Source organism: Trichomycterus rosablanca, chromosome 1 (genome assembly GCF_030014385.1).
Source record: "Trichomycterus rosablanca isolate fTriRos1 chromosome 1, fTriRos1.hap1, whole genome shotgun sequence".
In the NCBI taxonomy this organism is placed as follows: domain Eukaryota; kingdom Metazoa; phylum Chordata; class Actinopteri; order Siluriformes; family Trichomycteridae; genus Trichomycterus; species Trichomycterus rosablanca.
In genome coordinates this window covers 1926981-1945881 of record NC_085988.1, presented here as the reverse complement: position 1 = coordinate 1945881, position 18901 = coordinate 1926981, and the positions used below count along the sequence as shown (strand labels likewise).

The 18901-nt window shown below is 41.2% G+C and overlaps 1 long non-coding RNA gene across 1 annotated transcript; it reads left to right on the top strand.

The window, feature by feature from the left end:
* The first annotated feature begins 11743 nt into the window (after positions 1 to 11743).
* On the top strand, positions 11744 to 15647 carry LOC134318036 (uncharacterized). The gene is made up of 3 exons (XR_010013321.1): positions 11744 to 11815; positions 14279 to 14383; positions 15311 to 15647. It is a non-coding gene; the product is annotated as an uncharacterized LOC134318036 (long non-coding RNA).
* The last annotated feature ends 3254 nt before the right edge of the window (positions 15648 to 18901 follow it).

Genomic DNA, 18901 nt, shown 5'->3' with positions numbered 1-18901 from the left:
AAGCTTTAATAGAACGTTAAATACAAAATGTTAGCTAGCCTGGTAGCTAAACAGGCAGCTAAGGTGTAAAAGGTAATATTTTATTTTATTTGTTTATTAAATGCTAAGCTATTTAATCCATCTATCTGTTTACATTTATAAACTGCAAATAATCAAATTAATTATTTATTAAAATAATAAAACAGAGGGGCTTGAACCAGCAACCTTTTGATTACTAGTCCAGTACCTAATCCGCTAAGCTACAGCTGCCCTATATAATCAATTACTATTATTTGCAGACTTACAGTTTTGACTGAACACAATTTGAGCAATTGAGGGTTACAAGTGGCAGCTTGAGTAAAGCAATGAGAAGCCCCAGTCCAGAGAACAGACGTCAGTGTCCTGCAGATCCACTCTGCTCTATACTTCCTATAAGATATATATGTATATATTTTATATATTTTATTATATCTTTTCATGGAACAACACTATAGACATGAGACTTGGATATAACTTAGAGTAGTCAGTGTACAACTTGTATAGCAGTGTAGATTTACTGTCTTCTGAAAATAACTCAACACACAGCCATTAATGTCTAAATAGCTGCAACATAAGTGAGTACACCCCACAGTGAACATGTCCAAATTGTGCCCAAAGTGTCAATATTTTGTGTGACCACCATTATTATCCAGCACTGCCTTAACCCTCCTGGGCATGGAATTCACCAGAGCTGCACAGGTTGCTACTGGAATCCTCTTCCACTCATCCATGATGACATCACAAAGCTGGTGGATGTTAGACACCTTGAACTCCTCCACCTTCCACTTGAGGATGCGCCACAGGTGCTCAATTGGGTTTAGTCCATCACCTTTACCTTCAGCTTCCTCAGCAAGGCAGCTGTCATCTTGGAGGTTGTGTTTGGGGTCGTTATCCTGTTGGAAAACTGCCATGAGGCCCAGTTTTCGAAGGGAGGGGATCATGCTCTGTTTCAGAATGTCACAGTACATGTTGGAATTCATGTTTCCCTCAATGAACTGCAGCTCCCCAGTGCCAGCAACACTCATGCAGCCCAAGACCATGATGCTACCACCACCATGCTTGACTGTAGGCAAGATACAGTTGTCTTGGTACTTCTCACCAGGGCGCCGCCACACATGCTGGACACCATCTGAGCCAAACAAGTTTATCTTGGTCTCGTCAGACCACAGGGCATTCCAGTAATCCATGTTCTTGGACTGCTTGTTTTCAGCAAACTGTTTGCTGGCTTTCTTGTGCGTCAGCTTCCTTCTGGGATGACGACCATGCAGACCGAGTTGATGCAGTGTGCGGCGTATGGTCTGAGCACTGACAGGCTGACCTCCCACGTCTTCAACCTCTGCAGCAATGCTGGCAGCACTCATGTGTCTATTTTTTAAAGCCAACCTCTGGATATGATGCCGAACACGTGGACTCGACTTCTTCGGTCGACCCTGGCGAAGCCTGTTCCGAGTGGAACCTGTCCTGGAAAACCGCTGTATGACCTTGGCCACCATGCTGTAGTTCAGTTTCAGGGTGTTAGCAATCTTCTTATAGCCCAGGCCATCTTTGTGGAGAGCAACAATTCTATTTCTCACATCCTCAGAGAGTTCTTTGCCATGAGGTGCCATGTTGAATATCCAGTGGCCAGTATGAGAGAATTGTACCTAAAACACCAAATTTAACAGCCCTGCTCCCCATTTACACCTGGGACCTTGACACATGACACCAGGGAGGGACAACGACACATTTGGGCACAATTTGGACATGTTCACTGTGGGGTGTACTCACTTATGTTGCAGCTATTTAGACATTAATGGCTGTGTGTTGAGTTATTTTCAGAAGACAGTAAATCTACACTGCTATACAAGCTGTACACTGACTACTCTAAGTTATATCCAAGTTTCATGTCTATAGTGTTGTCCCATGAAAAGATATAATGAAATATTTGCAGAAATGTGAGGGGTGTACTCACTTTTGTGATACACTATATATAATTAGGTAAATACATACCGGTAGGGGTGTTGGTTCTGGTCGTACTGGAGCGTCTGATGGGTGTAGAGCAGCTGATGGTCTGGCAGATCTTCAGTTCCACCCATCTTCTCCTCGACATGCTGCTGGAATGAACATCTGAACTCCTGAACACCTGAAGCTTCAGCTCCACACCATGAATTATTCATGAGGAAGAGAGGGTCAGTAACAGGAGCCGGAGCAGAAACACACACTCAGCTGAGCCCAATTCATTCGTTCATCCATCCGTTCATTCATTCATCTGTCTGATGCCTACCCAGATACACTAAACACACACTCAGCTGAACCCAATTCATCCAGTCATCTGTTCATCCAGTCATCCATCCGTTCATTTATTCATTCATTCATTCATCCATCCATCTGTTCATTCATCCATCCGTTCATTCATTCATCTGTCTGATGCCTACCCAGATACACTAAACACTCACTCAGCTGAGCCCAATTCATCCAGTCATTCATCTGTCTGGTGGTTCTGATACCTACTCAGATACACTAAACACAGTGTACAATTCATCCATTCGTCCATCCGTTTATTCATTCACCTGTCTGATACCTACTCAGATAGACTAAACACTCACTCAGCTGCTCTGAATTCATCCATTCATCCATCCATTTATTCATCCGTTCATTCTCCCGTTCATTCATTCATTCATTCATTCATTCATTCACCCGTCTGATACCTACTCAGATACACTAAACACAGTGTACAATTCATCCATTCAGCCATCCGTTTATTCATTCACCCGTCTGATACCAACCCAGATACACTACACACACTCAGCTGCTCTGAATTCATCCATTAATTCATTAATTCATCTGTCTGGTGGTTCTGATACCTACCCAGATACACTAAACACACACTCAGCTGAGCCGAATCCATTCATTCATTAATTCATCCATCTGATGCTCACCCAGATACACTAAACACACTCAGCTGCTCTGAATTCATTCATTAATTCATTTAATGATTTATTTATTTATCCATTTATTCATTTATTTATTCATCTATCTGATGGTTCTGGTGCTTACCCAGATAAACTAAACACAGTATACAAATACACACTGGACACGGCATCATTACATTCACAAGTTATCACACACTCACCAATTCATACACTCATCAATTCACACAATCACTCACTCATTTACTCTTTCACTACCCAGAGGAACCCAATGGTGAGGTCTTGGACCTCAGGTTGCAGCTCCAAACTGCCCACTGTAGTATTATCTGATGTAAATTGTTCATAACTTAATAATTTATTTATTTATTCATCTGTCCATCTTCAGTAATCATGTCATCCTGATCAGGGTCTTTGTGGTTCTGTAGCTTAACCAGATACACTAAACACAGTATACAAAACACACTAGACAGAGCACCGGTCCATCACAGGGCATCACACACTCACCAGTTTGTAAGTCTTCAGATCTAGCAGACCTTGATGGGTTAGAACTTAGAAATGTTACACTTTTTCATGGTTCAGGTGTCCAGTGCTTTATACCACATGAACTGGTTTGTGAAGCTGCACTGTGTAAAGCACTGGGACTCTCTGGACATGGCGCCAGTCTACCACAGGGCTTCAGCCATAGACAGACATAGACTCTGTCTGTGTAGACGCCCGGCTGGCTGATAGCACCGCTGTGATTCAAGATGTAGAGTGAGGATTAGTAGAGCTTTTAATAGCAAAAGTATGTGAACACCCGACCCTGGTCTAACTGGTTATAATATCGTACGGTGTGTGTGGACAGGTGAGGATGCAGCCCATCACTCACCTGTTATTACACCTGTATTACTGGGTTCATGTTCCAGCCCTGAATATCCTCCGAATGTCCTTTCTGTATTCTACACTCTTCATTTATTACATTTATTACAGGAAAACAGCCTGATTAACAATTCTTTATACTCTTTTTCTTATTTCTACACTTTTAATGAAATATATAAACACAGTAAGGGGGGGGGGGGGGGGGGTTAATGGTGTAAGTCTCACGTTAAATATTAATGAGAGGAAAGTGAAGACCTCGTGAAGGAGCTCAGGTTTCCCTCACCGGCTGTTAAGTGGAGGCTCTTGGGAGACTTTTACAAAGCATTAGATACATCTATACATCTATATGGTGAAATAAATAAATAAATAAATAAATAAAGCATGTATTAGTTTAAGCTATTTATTTTATTTAGAGCTCATCTCGCTGTTATGAAGGAGCTTTTATCCAAACAAACATAAAAGTTAAGGGCCCAAAAGTAGCTGAGAATGAACCTGTAACCTTCTGATTACCTGTCATCTCTGTAAGTGCTGAGTTACCGCTGCCTTCGCATCTCACTGTACCTGGTTACAGTAGTGTACAGTGTGTGGTAAACACATGATCCACAGTGTGATGGACAGGGTTGAGGTTGGGCTGGTTTGTATCATTTTGGTGGCTTAACATATAAATAAAAAACTAAAACCATTGCTTTCTAAAGCAGCTGGAATATAAACAGACCTGCCTTCTCCCACCAAACCCAACCTGCTGTCAAAGTTTGATAAGCAGGTTATTCCAGTCCAAAAGACACAGTTGGCACGCCCATCAATACACTGATTCAATATGTTAAAAGACACTTTAGTTCTCGGCTTTAGTTAAGTTCATTCTTATTTACTTGCACAGGGTTGTGCGTCCCATCATAAATAATGCATTTAAAAAACTTGGTAGGCAAAAATAATTTGTCCTTATAATGTATAATTACTGATCTGTACATTGTAAGATATTAATGTGTAGGTCATGGTGGTTGGTTTAACTGGTTTATTATTTTTGAAATGCTGAACATCATCTGCTTATGCTGTGTTGTTTTGAGTGGTTTTTCATGCATTTTGGCTGGAAACCACTGCTGCAATCTGGCAACCCTGGATACACAGTGGATTGAGTTACTAAACACTGTTGAGGTTAAGTTCGTCTCTAAGCAAAGCTTCAGAAATAATGTTATATACACTTTTATTAAGCTAGTAACTGTTCAGCTCTGCTATATTTTGCTCATTAACAGTATGTAGATGAACATTCATTATACTTTACACTCTGTATGTATGTTTGTATGTTCACTTACCCCCCCCAATAAATAATATTTTAATTTAAATTCCACACACCAAAAAACAAACACAAATAACAACAAATTAAACAAAACTTTAAAATGTGTTGCCTAGTGGTTAAGGTACTGGATTAGTGATCTGAAGGTTGCTGGTTCAAGCCCCACCACTGCCAGGTTGCAACTGTTGGGCCCTTGAGTAAGGCCCTTAACCCTCAATTGCTTAAATTGTATACTGTCACAACTGTAAGTCGCTTTGGATGAAAGCATCCACTAAATGCCGTAAATGTAGAACAACAACCAAATAGAAACAAACAATGAAAAATGTGCAAAAAGTTGAATATGTAAACATAAAATACAAATATATAAACAGCAAAAAAATGCAGTGTGCCAATTAGAATATAGACTTAGAATGAAATATTTTAAATAGCTACATAAAAAAAAAAAAAAAAAACTGAAAAAAGGCAAAATGTGCAAAAAAGTATATAACTATATACATAAATATACAAAAAAACATGCAAAAATGCATACAAAGTTGCTTCCACCTACATGTTGGCATTAAAAATACCAACTAACACATGTTGGATGTGCTGAGGCTGCTCTTCCTGTTAGTTAGTTTGTTTGCTTATCAGGATTTTAACGTCGTGTTTTACGTTTTGGGTTACATTCATGCCAGGAACGGTAGTTACTCATCACACAAGATTCATCAGTTTACAAGTGTAATATCGAACAGTCATGGACAATTTTGTATCTGTAATTCACCTCACTTGCATGTCTTTGGACTGTGGGAGGAAACCAGAGCACCCAGAGGAAACCCACACAGACACGGGGAGCAAAACTCATGCAAACTCCACACAGAAAAGACCCGGACCACCCCACCTGGGGATCGAACCCTGCAGGACCTTCTTGCTGTGAGGTGACAGTGCTACCCACCAGTGCCCCTGTTTCATTTACGTTTGTCAAGTACCCACATGCACTCTAAAAAATGCTGGATTGTTTTTTTTTTTTTACCCAAATAAGACAGTTGGGTAACCAACTTAACCAGTTATTTCCTCAAATAATATGTGGGATGCAATTAAAGAAACACATGTAACACTTTATGTGTAAATATAAGCATGAATAATATATTAATCTGTCTGATTTTACAATAAAAACTTTTTGTGCTGAATGTTTATTGTTGTTATTATTATTATAAGTAGTAGTAGTATTAGTATTATTATTTACATATCAGCATTAGAGTAAACAACCAAACATTCATGATGAAATTAACCCAGCATAGGGTAAAAAATATAAGTGTTCTGCCCAAATTTACCAGCGCTGGGTTGCCAAATGTTTTCAGCCCAGCATTTTTAAAGTGTAACGTTACTAATTGGATATACTGTAGTTTCTGTGTTTTAATCTGTTGGCTTTATTAATACTTAATTGCATCAGTTGTGATCGCGATTGATTAGTTATACAGTTATATACTGAAACTATTTAGTCACGGTGGGTAAGTTGGCACAGTACGGACAGCGATACGGCTGCGAATTGGATATGAATTTTGATTGCGATTTAATTTAAATGGACAAGTTTTTATAGATGAGCCAATACATTGGGGAGGGATTTATGAAGGTGTCTCTGGCAACCCTGGCGGTAACACACCCTTTTGCAATCGACCAACGAAAAAACAGACGCACCTGTGTATGCATTTACTTAGTGGTGTGCGATACTGCAAAATTTGGTATCGATCGGCGATACCGGCCCTGTATTTAATAATAATAATAATAATACATTTAATTTGTAACACACTTTACATTTGGTACAAATCTCAAAGTGCCATAAGATAAAAGACATCACTACAAAAAATAAGCAATAAAAATAATTATAATAAAAAATAGCCACAATCATTACATTAATTAAAAGTTATTCTTAGGTTCTGCTAAAAAGAAAGGTTTCGAGTCTCTTTTTAAAAGTCCTACCCGTCTGTGGTGCCCTCAAATGGTCAGGGAGGGCATTCCAATCACCCATAATACTGAGCTCGGTTCTTGGGGGGAGAAGGGTTTGGAGTGAGGTTTAAGTGGTGAGCAGTTCTTTCAGCACAAAGAAAAAGGTCATAAATGTATCACAGTGCTCTTCTGTGATTTCCGCAGGTGAGGGAGCTTGTGGATTGAGGAGATGATCGATGGTGGAAAACAGCTGTTTGGAATTTCCTGGACTGTTTTTGATGATGTTTGAGAAGAACTGTGATTTTGCCTCTTTAAGGGATTTTGAATAGGCCTTTTGGTGTTCCCGATAGGCTAGCTTGTGCACTGTAAGGCCAGAAGCTTTGAAACGCCGCTCGAGGGCACGCCCAGCTGTCTTCATATCCCGTAGCTCATCAGTGTACCAGGGTGCTGAGCGAGAGAAAGTCACAGTTCTGGTTTTAACTGGAGCATGGATATACAAAATGGCACTCAGAGCTGTATTATAAAAATCCACTGCACCCTCAACTGAGGAAAATTTTGTATGATGAATATGCTGCAGATCAACTGTCATGGCTTCTGGATTAACGTTCTTCAAGTTTCCGAAACTAATTTGACGTTTGGGCTTGACGCGGGTGGACGTTAAAGGCAACTCCATTGAGACAGCCTTATGATCGGAGACACCCACATCATACACAGATAGATTGCTGATGGGTGCAGAATCAGTGATGACCAAATCAAGAGTGTGACCTCTGGTATGTGTGGGGACATCAACAAGTTGTCTAAGATTAAAACAGTCCAATAACTGGAGAAATTCAGCTGCACGGTGGCAGGAGGGAGAATTTACATGGATGTTCATGTCCCCAAGTATCATAATGTTAGCACAGGTTGTAGGCCCTGTATTTACTTGGTATCGGATTGATATCGGTGATACCGGCCCTGTATTTACTTGGTATCGGATTGATATCGGTGATACCGGCCCTGTATTTACTTGGTATCGGATTGATATCGGTGATACCGGCCCTGTATTTACTTGGTATCGGATTTATATCGGTGATACCGGCCCTGTATTTACTTGGTATCGGATTTATATCGGTGATACCGGCCCTGTATTTACTTGGTATCGGATTTATATCGGTGATACCGGCCCTGTATTTACTTGGTATCAGATTGATATCGGTGATACCGGCCCTGTATTTACTTGGTATCGGATTGATATCGGTGATACCGGCCCTGTATTTACTTGGTATCGGATTGATATCGGTGATACCGGCCCTGTATTTACTTGGTATCGGACTGATACCAAATTTATACACAGAATAAGAGCTTCACTACGCATGTGCAGGAGTGCATAAGGCGTGTCTGTCTAGCGTGACAGCAAGGTGAGGAGCGAGTCTGTACAGGCATGGTCTTTACTTTCTGACGCGAGGAGCGGAGGATCATGATGCAAAGGTAAAACTAATACTGTACATATGTAAGATGTGTATTGATTATTATGAGTATGTGAGGTTGGTATCAGTATTAATAAAGTGTTTATGATGACAGTGACTATGTGTAACTATGCTGCATGAGCTCTGATTCATTTCTTATGTTACTTGCTTTGTTATTTTTCTCATCTGGTCAAAAGATTTGAGTTGCGACCCAGACCGGGATAAAGTGGTGGTTAAAAAAGTTCCACATCGGTCCGAAAGGGTTACGAGTGTACCTGTTCTGACAGGGGTCTCCGTAGCTTTACGTACAGTCATACAGCACGGTTACAGTAACGAATCATTAAAATGTACAGCTAAAGCAATAATAAAACGTATTTATTTCTTTGTTTTCATGTTAAGTGTTATAGAACTTTCCCAGAATCCTTTTCTCTTTTGGCGCGATTTACCTTGGCGTTGGTTTCCTGTTTCGTGTCACAAAGGTTGACCATTCAGGTGACCTTAAAGCGTGATTGCCATGTTGCTAGCCAATCAGCATTGAGTTAAGCGAACATTACCAAGTGGAAGTGTTATGAATTTGCCCTGATATGTAATCGCCTCTCCTGTTCAACCTGACAGAACCTGTCTGCTCCACTGAGTCAAGGAGCCAATCAGAAATAAGCAAAGAAATAACTTCACACTGAACAGCAAAACACATTGTTGTGATTGATTTAGAGATAATTATAAAAAAATTGCCTTTGCTAGGGTTGCACTTGAGGGGGCAGTTAGAAAATCGGTGGGAAGAGGGGTAATGCCCACTGTCAATGGTGACACCGGCCATTACAAATTCTTAACGAAGTTGGCAACAGGACCTGGTAACCCGAGTGCAGGGTTGAGAAAATTGTTGGGTTATTTGAGTGAGGAGGTACCTAACTGCCTCAACCCAGTGTTTTACAGATTGTGGGTTTTCTTGCTGGGTCATTTCTCACTCAAATAACTCAACTGTAGGGTTATTTTCTCAACCCAGTAACAAATTAAAAGCAAGTTTTCATATAACGAAGGTTGTAGTCAGTAGTACAATTGGACTAGGTAACTCCAACAACCTTTGTCTCATCAGTATTTGCGTTTCTCGATTTTTGTTCATTATTTTTACTACACACTGTACCCATGCTGTAGGACTTTTGATTGTAGTTTGTTCCTTGTTTAATGCAGAATCAGTTCATGCAGTTTTATTTATGTTTGATATACATATAGTAGCCCAGGAGGAGACGAAAGATAGATGAGACGGGAACCGGGCGTGTCTGCACCAAAAATGTCCAGAACTCACTACAGACTTTATAACAGACTGGACTGAACAATGAAGAACTCACATTCTTACATTATTATTATTATTATTATTATTTTATAATAATAAAATAATAGTTACAACTGACTTGACATCAAAGCTTTAGGATAGCAAACGTAAATAAATTCAACCTGGGGAGAAAAGAAAAACAAAACTGTGCATACTGAGCTCCATAAAGACCTGGTTGGAGGAGTTTGGTGTGAAGACAAGCAGTAGAGAACATCAATAATGATCAATAATCTGGATTCATTTATTTTCTCTATTCTCCAGGTTGATACTCGGTCTCGTCTGCCTGTGCATGACTACACATGTTGGTGCTCTCTCGGATCCTGAAGTGGTGGTAGAACCTGGTGGAAGTTTGGTGTTGAAGTGGGATGTGTTAAGCAGTACAAGCCCAGACTTCTTCTGGAAGTTTGCCAAAATGGATTGTTTAATTCTTACTAAAATTGGATCCCTGGTAATAGTTGATGAGAGCTATAAGAATCGAACCCATGTTTCAAGTGATTTAATCACTATTTTTAACATCACAGATAAGGATGCTGGGAAGTACATTTTATATAAATTCAACAACACAGCAACAAAAATACTGAAAAGTGTAAATGTCATCGTTCTCAGTAAGAACACAAACACCACCATCATCACTCATACCAGCACCTCACACATGCTACCATCATTCACTGGTACCAGCAGCACACATGATGTGTCTACATACTTATGGCCATATAGTGTACACACACAAGTCCACTGAACAGTGACTGTATACTGTACCTCATCCTTACCTCACAGTTCAACACTCGGTTTAATTGAGCTGAATCTGTGGTTTTCATTTCTGTTTAACAGAAAACACCATCGCCACGCCTGTACCAGTCCGAGCTTTAGTAACCAGTGTGTACAACACCACCACGCCTGTACCAGACCAAACAACAACGATTATCAAAGGTAATCACACACACTCTTATCTCACTGATGGTTCATGTCTTTAAACTTCATATTCAGTCTCATGCTTATGTTACTGTACAGTAAATCATTCAAAAGCACCAGTTACACCTAACCTGGTCTCTGAGAAACTTGTTGTGCAGCCGGGGGCGACAGTGGCAGGAAAAACTAAAATTAGAAAACTAAAAAACTAAAATTAGAAGAAAGAAGCCTTGAGAGGATCCAGAACCAACAAGAACCTCCATCCTGCTCGGGTGGCCTGGAATTAGATTAAATCAAATAAACACACTAGAGGGTAAAACATTTCAATAATGTTGAATAATAAATGAAAAGCATAAGGAGTTTGAGTTCTTCATTGTTCAGTTCAGTCTGTGGTAGAATAACGTTTGACCGTAAGTTTCTGGACATTTTGAGTGCAGATGTTGCAGATTCCCATCATATCCAGCAGGAACACATTGTTGGCTGGCAGCCTCAAACTTGTAGGCTTTAACCTCAGGTGTAGCACTAATATTACTAGGAAACAGCTCTAGTAATATTATTAACGTGTGCATCAAAGAAGAGAAGGGAGTAACAGAGAAAGTGTTAAAGTTTAGCTTAGAGCCAACCTGTAATAGCTCTGTTTTATCTCAATTAAGTGGAAGAAAAGGACACAACATCCAGTCTTGGACTCTCACTGATTCCTTTGAGACGATATCTATTGTCGAAAGTGCAGCATAAATAAAATTGACTTGACTTTGACTTGAGATGAGACCGTGGGGAAGGGGTGTGGTGCTAATGTAAAGCTGAATCTGCATAACCATAACAATTAAAACCATGATCATGAGTGATCTGGCCTTGGAGATACTGTAAAAAAAAAAAGGGTCCAAGAACAGAGCCTTGGGGCACTCCTTAAGCCACTGGGGCAATGTATGACAAAATTCTGTAAATATAAAGATCATGTCATGATTGATAGCCTCAAAATTTGTTCTTATCAGTGTTTTGAAGAAAGTCTCTAAAATCAGGAACACAATGTTCTGTGTAACACGGTTCTTCTGTTTTGATGAAGGTGTTGTTGTAACTGTTGGTGTCGGTGTACTAATTGGATTAATTCTCTGGAAGTGGATAAAAACAAACAGTAAGTAGAGCCTAAATAAAAAAAATTAAATGTAATAAATAAAAATTAGGAAAAGTGCTAAACAAATACAGTTGCTTATAAAAAATCTTCATACGCTTTTAAAATGGTCACAAAAAATCTCTTTCTCTGGTTTTATTTACACGACGAGCAAAAAGGAACCGGTTCTAAACATGAATTCATTATTAATTTGTTATTTATATTATTCATTATTATCTGTATCCCTCCCTACCAGCCTGGCTCACCTAGATTGGTGAACATTTGCTCTTTCTTGGTGAATGCCAGAGCATCGTCCTCCTCAAGTCCGTCCACAGATTCTCTGACAGATTTAGGTTCTTGGCTGCTGAGGAACATTTACCTTCCAGTCTTAATCCACTGCTTTGTTGTTGTTGGGGTTTTTTGGCGGTGTGTTTGGGGAGTTGTTGTTTTGGAAGGTCTTGAACCTCCTGCCCATCTTGAGCTATCCAGCAGAGGGCAGCATGTACTTGGTAGCATCCATTTCCCCTTCGGTTCTGACCAGCTGCCCAGTTCCTGCTGAGGAGAAACGTCCTCATAACATAATATCACCACCACCGTGCTTTGTGTAAGCCGACCAATCAGACTTTTACAGTACTGTGACAGTATACAGTCTAAGCAATTGAGGGTTAAGGGCCCAACAAGTCCTTAAAAGCTGCCATTGGCCTCTTGGAAGCTCTCCTGATGAATTTCCTCCTGGCTCGGTCATTCAGTTTAGAGGGATGGACGGATGTTGGTGAGATGTTGGTGCTGCTCTCCACTTTCCACTTTTTCATAATGAAGATACTGAAATATTTTTGTATCTTCTCCTAACTTGTGCTTTTCCACACCATTTTAAAAGCACATTTTCCACCCATGGTGAATGTTTGTTACCATGAGCTATTAGCTGAATCCTCAAGGAACGGCTTTTTCTGGAGTATTGAAGACCACTAGGGTTAGAGTAGAATTAGGCCGGTGTTTGAGCTGGAAGGTGATTAATTGAACCTGAGCTACATGGTTTATAATGGTTACTCTAAGAGGCTGGTTAGTGATGCAAACCTGGTACTTTAAAAGGTTAGACAAAGAATTTCCATCTTCGCTGGACTGAATAATCTGTGCCATACATTAAAATATGCAGATAAAATAAAACATGGCATCGAAACTCAAATAATATAATATAAATAATAATATATAAATACCATATGTACTCTCAGGTCCTGTTTTGTTGTGTGTTGTCCAAGTGTGTGGTTACACAGATACTTTTTTGTATAATGTAAATCTCTATAGTATATAGTATATAGTATATAGTATATAGTGGTTACACAGATACTTTTTTGTATAATGTAAATCTCTATAGTGTGTACTATTACTTACTCTTTGACTTTGATTTATGTAACTTGCATCATCTATCTATCTATCTATCTATCTATCTATCTATCCATCCATCCATCCATCCATCCATCCATCCATCCATCCATCTATCATCTATCCATCCATCCATCCATCCATCCATCCATCCATCCATCCATCCATCCATCTATCTATCTATCTATCTATCTATCCATCCATCCATCCATCCATCCATCCATCCATCCATCCATCCATCCATCCATCCATCCATCCATCTATCTATCATCTATCCATCCATCCATCCATCCATCCATCCATCTATCATCTATCTATCTATCTATCTATCTATCTATCTATCTATCTATCTATCTATCTATCTATCTATCCATCCATCCATCCATCCATCCATCCATCCATCCATCCATCCATCCATCCATCCATCCATCCATCCATCTATCTATCATCTATCCATCCATCCATCCATCCATCCATCCATCTATCATCTATCTATCTATCTATCTATCTATCTATCTATCTATCTATCTATCTATCTATCTATCTATCTATCTATCTATCTATCTATCTATCTATCTATCTATCTATCCATCCATCCATCTATCATCTATCTATCTATCTATCTATCCATCCATCCATCCATCCATCCATCCATCCATCCATCTATCTATCATCTATCCATCCATCCATCCATCCATCCATCTATCATCTATCTATCTATCTATCTATCTATCTGTCTGTCTGTCTGTCTGTCTGTCTGTCTGTCTGTCTGTCTGTCTGTCTATCTATCTATCTATCTATCTATCTATCTATCTATCTATCTATCTATCTATCATCTATCCATCCATCCATCCATCCATCCATCCATCCATCCATCCATCCATCCATCCATCCATCCATCTATCTATCTATCTATCTATCTATCATCCATCCATCCATCCATCCATCCATCCATCCATCCATCCATCTATCTATCTATCTAATGGTCAGTGTGAGGACACAAAAATTGGGATCATCTTCTAATTCACATCTATAGCTTTGAAGGATTCAGAAATGGGTGTGGTGATGTCTGATATATCTAAATAAATATAAGTGTTTATGGACCAGCAGGAGAACAGGAACTTCTGAATCCACCACAGGATGGTGAGAAGCAAACAGGTGAAGGAGAGCGACAGCTTGAGGATTAATCACATCATCATCAGACGGACACCGGTAAGAATGATCAGATTACAGTGACTCAGACACAGTGATAAATGTCCATGTGTTTTATTATTCAGCCCTCGGTCTCAGTACCTGCTGGAACATCCTTCTGCCTTGAGAACCTCTAATGAGTCATTTCTTGTGGAACCTTCACTGAAGTTTCCAGCTCATTAAGGTTCAGCCGCTTCTTAAAAACCCAACCCGAGGACTTTCTGTGGGATTTAAATCTGGACATTGAGAAGATCCACTCCAGGATATTCCAGGACTGATTCCTGAAACATGCTTTGGTTGATTTGGACGTGTGTTTGGAATAATCATCCTGCTGAAAAGTCCAATTACAGCAGAGAGCAGAATGTTCCTCATCATAATGTCTTGGTAGTCCTATGAATCCATGATGCCCGTCACATGGTCCAGATTGCCAGTTCCTGCAGCAGAAGAACATCATCACTGACTCTTCCCTGCTGGACCGTGTGGATCATATTCTCTGGTCAGGACAAACCGCTGATCCATGTGACCGAACAGCTCCAGTTTTGAGTTTCCTTCTGCCAAGTTCAAGTTCAACCTTTTTGTGTTTCTTGGTCATGAAGTCTTTGGTTGGTCTGGTTGGTCTTGGTCATGTTGATCCCGTCCATCCTCAGGTCGTCTTCTGCACTAACGTGGGGTTTTATTCTTTGTTGTTCTGATGAGATGGTTGAGGCCCACAGTCAGGAAGGTTTGCTGGTACGTAAGTTTGGAACTTGGAACGTTGGGACTCTGAGATCTTCCACTCTCCTCTCTCAGCTTTTGTGAGCGGCTCCTTACCTAACGGGTTCCTTATTTCTACCTCAAGAGAGAAACACTACCGTCATCATAACCCACAGCTAACCAGGACATCCTGATGCTAATCATAGACTCACGTTTAAAACTCTGATTAACGTCCGTGTGTTTCTACTGTTTCAGAGTTTGTGATTCTGATGCCTGATGGTGCCGCCTATTCAAACCACTAGTCCGAAGTCCGGCACATCTTGATCCACCACTCAGGAATCGAGGAAGACGAGCATCAAGGGCGTCTGAAAGAGCCGAGCCGTTGGGAGGTGCACTCTTAGTGCAGCTCAGAAGCCCAGATACAGTACAAGAAGAAGGATTGCATCAGGAAGGGCATCTAGCGTAAATACTGTGACATGTAGACTGGAAGGATCCGCTGTGGTGACTCCTAAATACCGGAGCAGCCGAACATGCAGTTTACAGTATAGTTAAATATAAAACGTGATCAAAAATTTAGCTAATTCATTTATAAATGAAGGATTTATTCTGCTGTTTATGTTTATTTCCATCCTGAATTGTAAATGTATTTTTTTATAAACATAAATGTTTTTTATGTTTTATAATAAAAAAGCTTTAATGAACATCTGTGTTTGCTGTAGATTTGTAACATCTGGAAGGAATTTAACATTGTGAGCCCCGCATGTTCAGTTAGCCTGAGCGTTACGAGCATCGTGTGTGACCTTGATGTCTCTTCTTGTTTGTGAACTTGGTTTGGGATTCGATTTTGGAACTGTTTTACTTTGTATTTATTAAATATCAGCATGAGGGAACCACGGTCTCCTGTCCGGTATCATCAAATCTAACTGGACATAGCCAAGCTCCTGGAGATTAAATATATCTAACATTTTTTACTATTTTATTTCTGCATTTTCTCCCAGTAGTCGTAACCAGTTCCTCTTCCTTTGCTGGAGACCCTGGTGGTGTACGAGGAAGGTATATTCTACTGACACGCCCTCCAGAGTCGAGATTCAAACCCACATCATTGTGTTCAATAGCCCACAGTTCTACCCACTAGGTTACAATTCCCTAAAAGCTTACAGCACTCAGAATTCCCAGCTGGTCTCCCATCCAAGTACTGACCAAGCACAACCCTGCTTAGCTTCTGAGAAGAGCCAAGATCAGGTGTTCTGAGGGTTCAAGGCCAAGCTTTACCTCAGGTTCGAGACCGAGCTGCATTGTTAAAGCTTGAAACAACATGTAACCCAAAACTGTGTGCCTTCTTTACAACCTCATTAAATGTCTTTTAAACCATAACAGAAAATGGACACAGCACTGACTAATAGTTAAGTCTGTCACTATGGTAGGGGTTAGTCCACCTATTAGTTGACCAGTCAGAAGTGACCCTAGGCACTCGTCTGGGCCTAAGATTATACTGACCAACTGTGTCAGGACCAGAGTCAGCCAAGGGATCTGCGGCATGAGAAGTGTCTGGCAAGAAATGTGGTTCAGTAGCGTCATTGTCAACGTCATGTGAAACCAAGTCAGCAACCTTACAATTGTCATCAGCCTCCCCGTCATGGTCGCGGAATAAGTCACAGAGATCGGCCATGGATTCAGCATACATGTGCTCAGGAGAGTCCTGCTCCGAACCATTATGACCAGACTCAACACAACCAGGGGCAGCTGAGTCCCATGTGTGGAAAGGTTGCAGATTAACAACATGGAAGACACCAAAGTCCTCTCCTGTATCCGACTTCTCAAGCCGATATGTCACATCCGAGAGCTTTTGGGAAATGCGGTATGGGCCACTGTACACTGGAGCTAGTTTAGCTGTGAAGTTAGCAACTGCATCTGATCTGGGGTGTGTCTTGATTCTAACAAGATCATCCAGTTGATAGGACACAGGACGGCGCCTCAGGTCATAGTAGTGTTTACGCCTTTCATGGCTTGTTTCCAACACCCTTCTAGCATGATCATGTGCTTCTTTAAGTGATGACCTCAGGTTCTCAGGGTACGAAACCTCTGGCTCTTCAGTTCCTTCACAGTCAGGTTGTGTGATTAAGTCAAGTGGAGTATCCAACTCCCGGCCATAAAGCATCATTGACGGGCTGAATCCTGTACTCTCATGTGGAGCGGTCCGTAGGGTGAAACATATTTGGGGAATAAACTTATCCCATGCAGTGTGTTTGTCCCCTACATATCCACGAATGGCCGTCTTTAGAGTGCGGTTAACGCGCCCAGTGGCATTAGTTTGAGGATGGTATGCCGTTGTAAGCCTGTGTTCAGACCCAAGAGCGGACAATACATGTTCAAAAAGCTCACTGACAAAGGGTGAACCACGATCAGAGATGAGGTATTTGGGCGTGCCGTGCCGTGCAAAAACTTCACCTAAGAACTTGCTTGAAGCAGTTTGAGACGTAGCCTCTCTCACTGCACTTATTTTCACCCACTTTGAAAAGTAGTCCACAAAGACAATTATGTGAGCATTTCCACGTGCTGTGCGTGGCAGTGGACCCACAAAATCAACTCCAACATACTCCCATGGTCTCTGAGGCTTGATGGGAACCATAAGGCCTGCAGGCTTCCTCTGACTGGGCTTTGTGAGTTGGCACACAGTACAGGACACCACATATCTCTTAACATCAGAAGCCATCTTGGGCCAAAAAAATCTGAGCTTCAGCCGGGCCAAAGTTTTTGAGATACCCAAATGTCCAGCAGTGGGGTGGTCATGGTAGTGGTTAAGTAGAGTGCCCTTAATGGCAGTAGGCGCAAAAAGCTTTAGCTGCTTCATAGGGTGTAGGGCACAGTGCATTTTAGGATCCAGGAAGTACAACAGCCCGTCCTGTTCGATGTACTGGGTATCTAACTCACTCTTGTCAATATCGAGGACACTGTCCAGTTCCCGCAGCAAGGTGCCAGTCTCACAATCATCCAACTGTAGCTGCCTCAGGTGGGGCCGGTCCTGCAGTAGCACAGGAGGTAAGGCACGAAGATCAAGGCCGGCTATGCAAGCATAGTCTGGGAGGATGTCAAAGGGAGTATCTTCACTTGGCAAGGGGTTGCGAGAAAGTGCATCAGGAACCTTGTTACGAGCTCCCGGCTTATGGACAATGCTAAAATCAAAGTCCTGCAGTCTAAGAGACCATCTTGCGAGTCGGCCCAAAGGGTTAGGGCGTGACATCAACCATTTCAGGCTACTCTGATCCGTGAAAATTGTCACATGCAGGCCTTTAATGTATGGTCTGAAGTGCTCTAGAGCCCAGATGACTCACAAACATTCTTTTTCTGGAGTAGAATATGGCTTTTCTGCCTTATGCAGTGAACGGCTTGCATATGCCACAGCAATGTCTTGACCATCCTGATCTCTCTGCATCAGGGCAGCACCTAGGCCAGCATCACAGGCATCGGTGTGAATGAAAAATGGGCGTGAGAAGTCAGGAAATCTTAGCACTGGTGCAGAAGTCAGATGATCTTTCAGTGTGTTCATGGCAGATTCGCAACTTGAGTCCCATGTGAACTGTACATTTTTCGTGAGTGCAAACAATGGTTCAGCTACTTGAGAATAACCAGAAATGAAGCGACGGTAGTAACTCATCAATCCCAGGAACTGTCTCACCTGCTTCACATTTCCTGGGGTTTTGAAGTCCATCACAGCGCTTATTTTGGACGGGTCTGACAGAACACCATCGGGGGTAACGCGGTAGCCGAGAAAGATAAGTTCACTGAGACAAAACTGACACTTGCTTAGCTTTATGGACAAGCCAGCAGATTGGAGCCGAGCAAGGA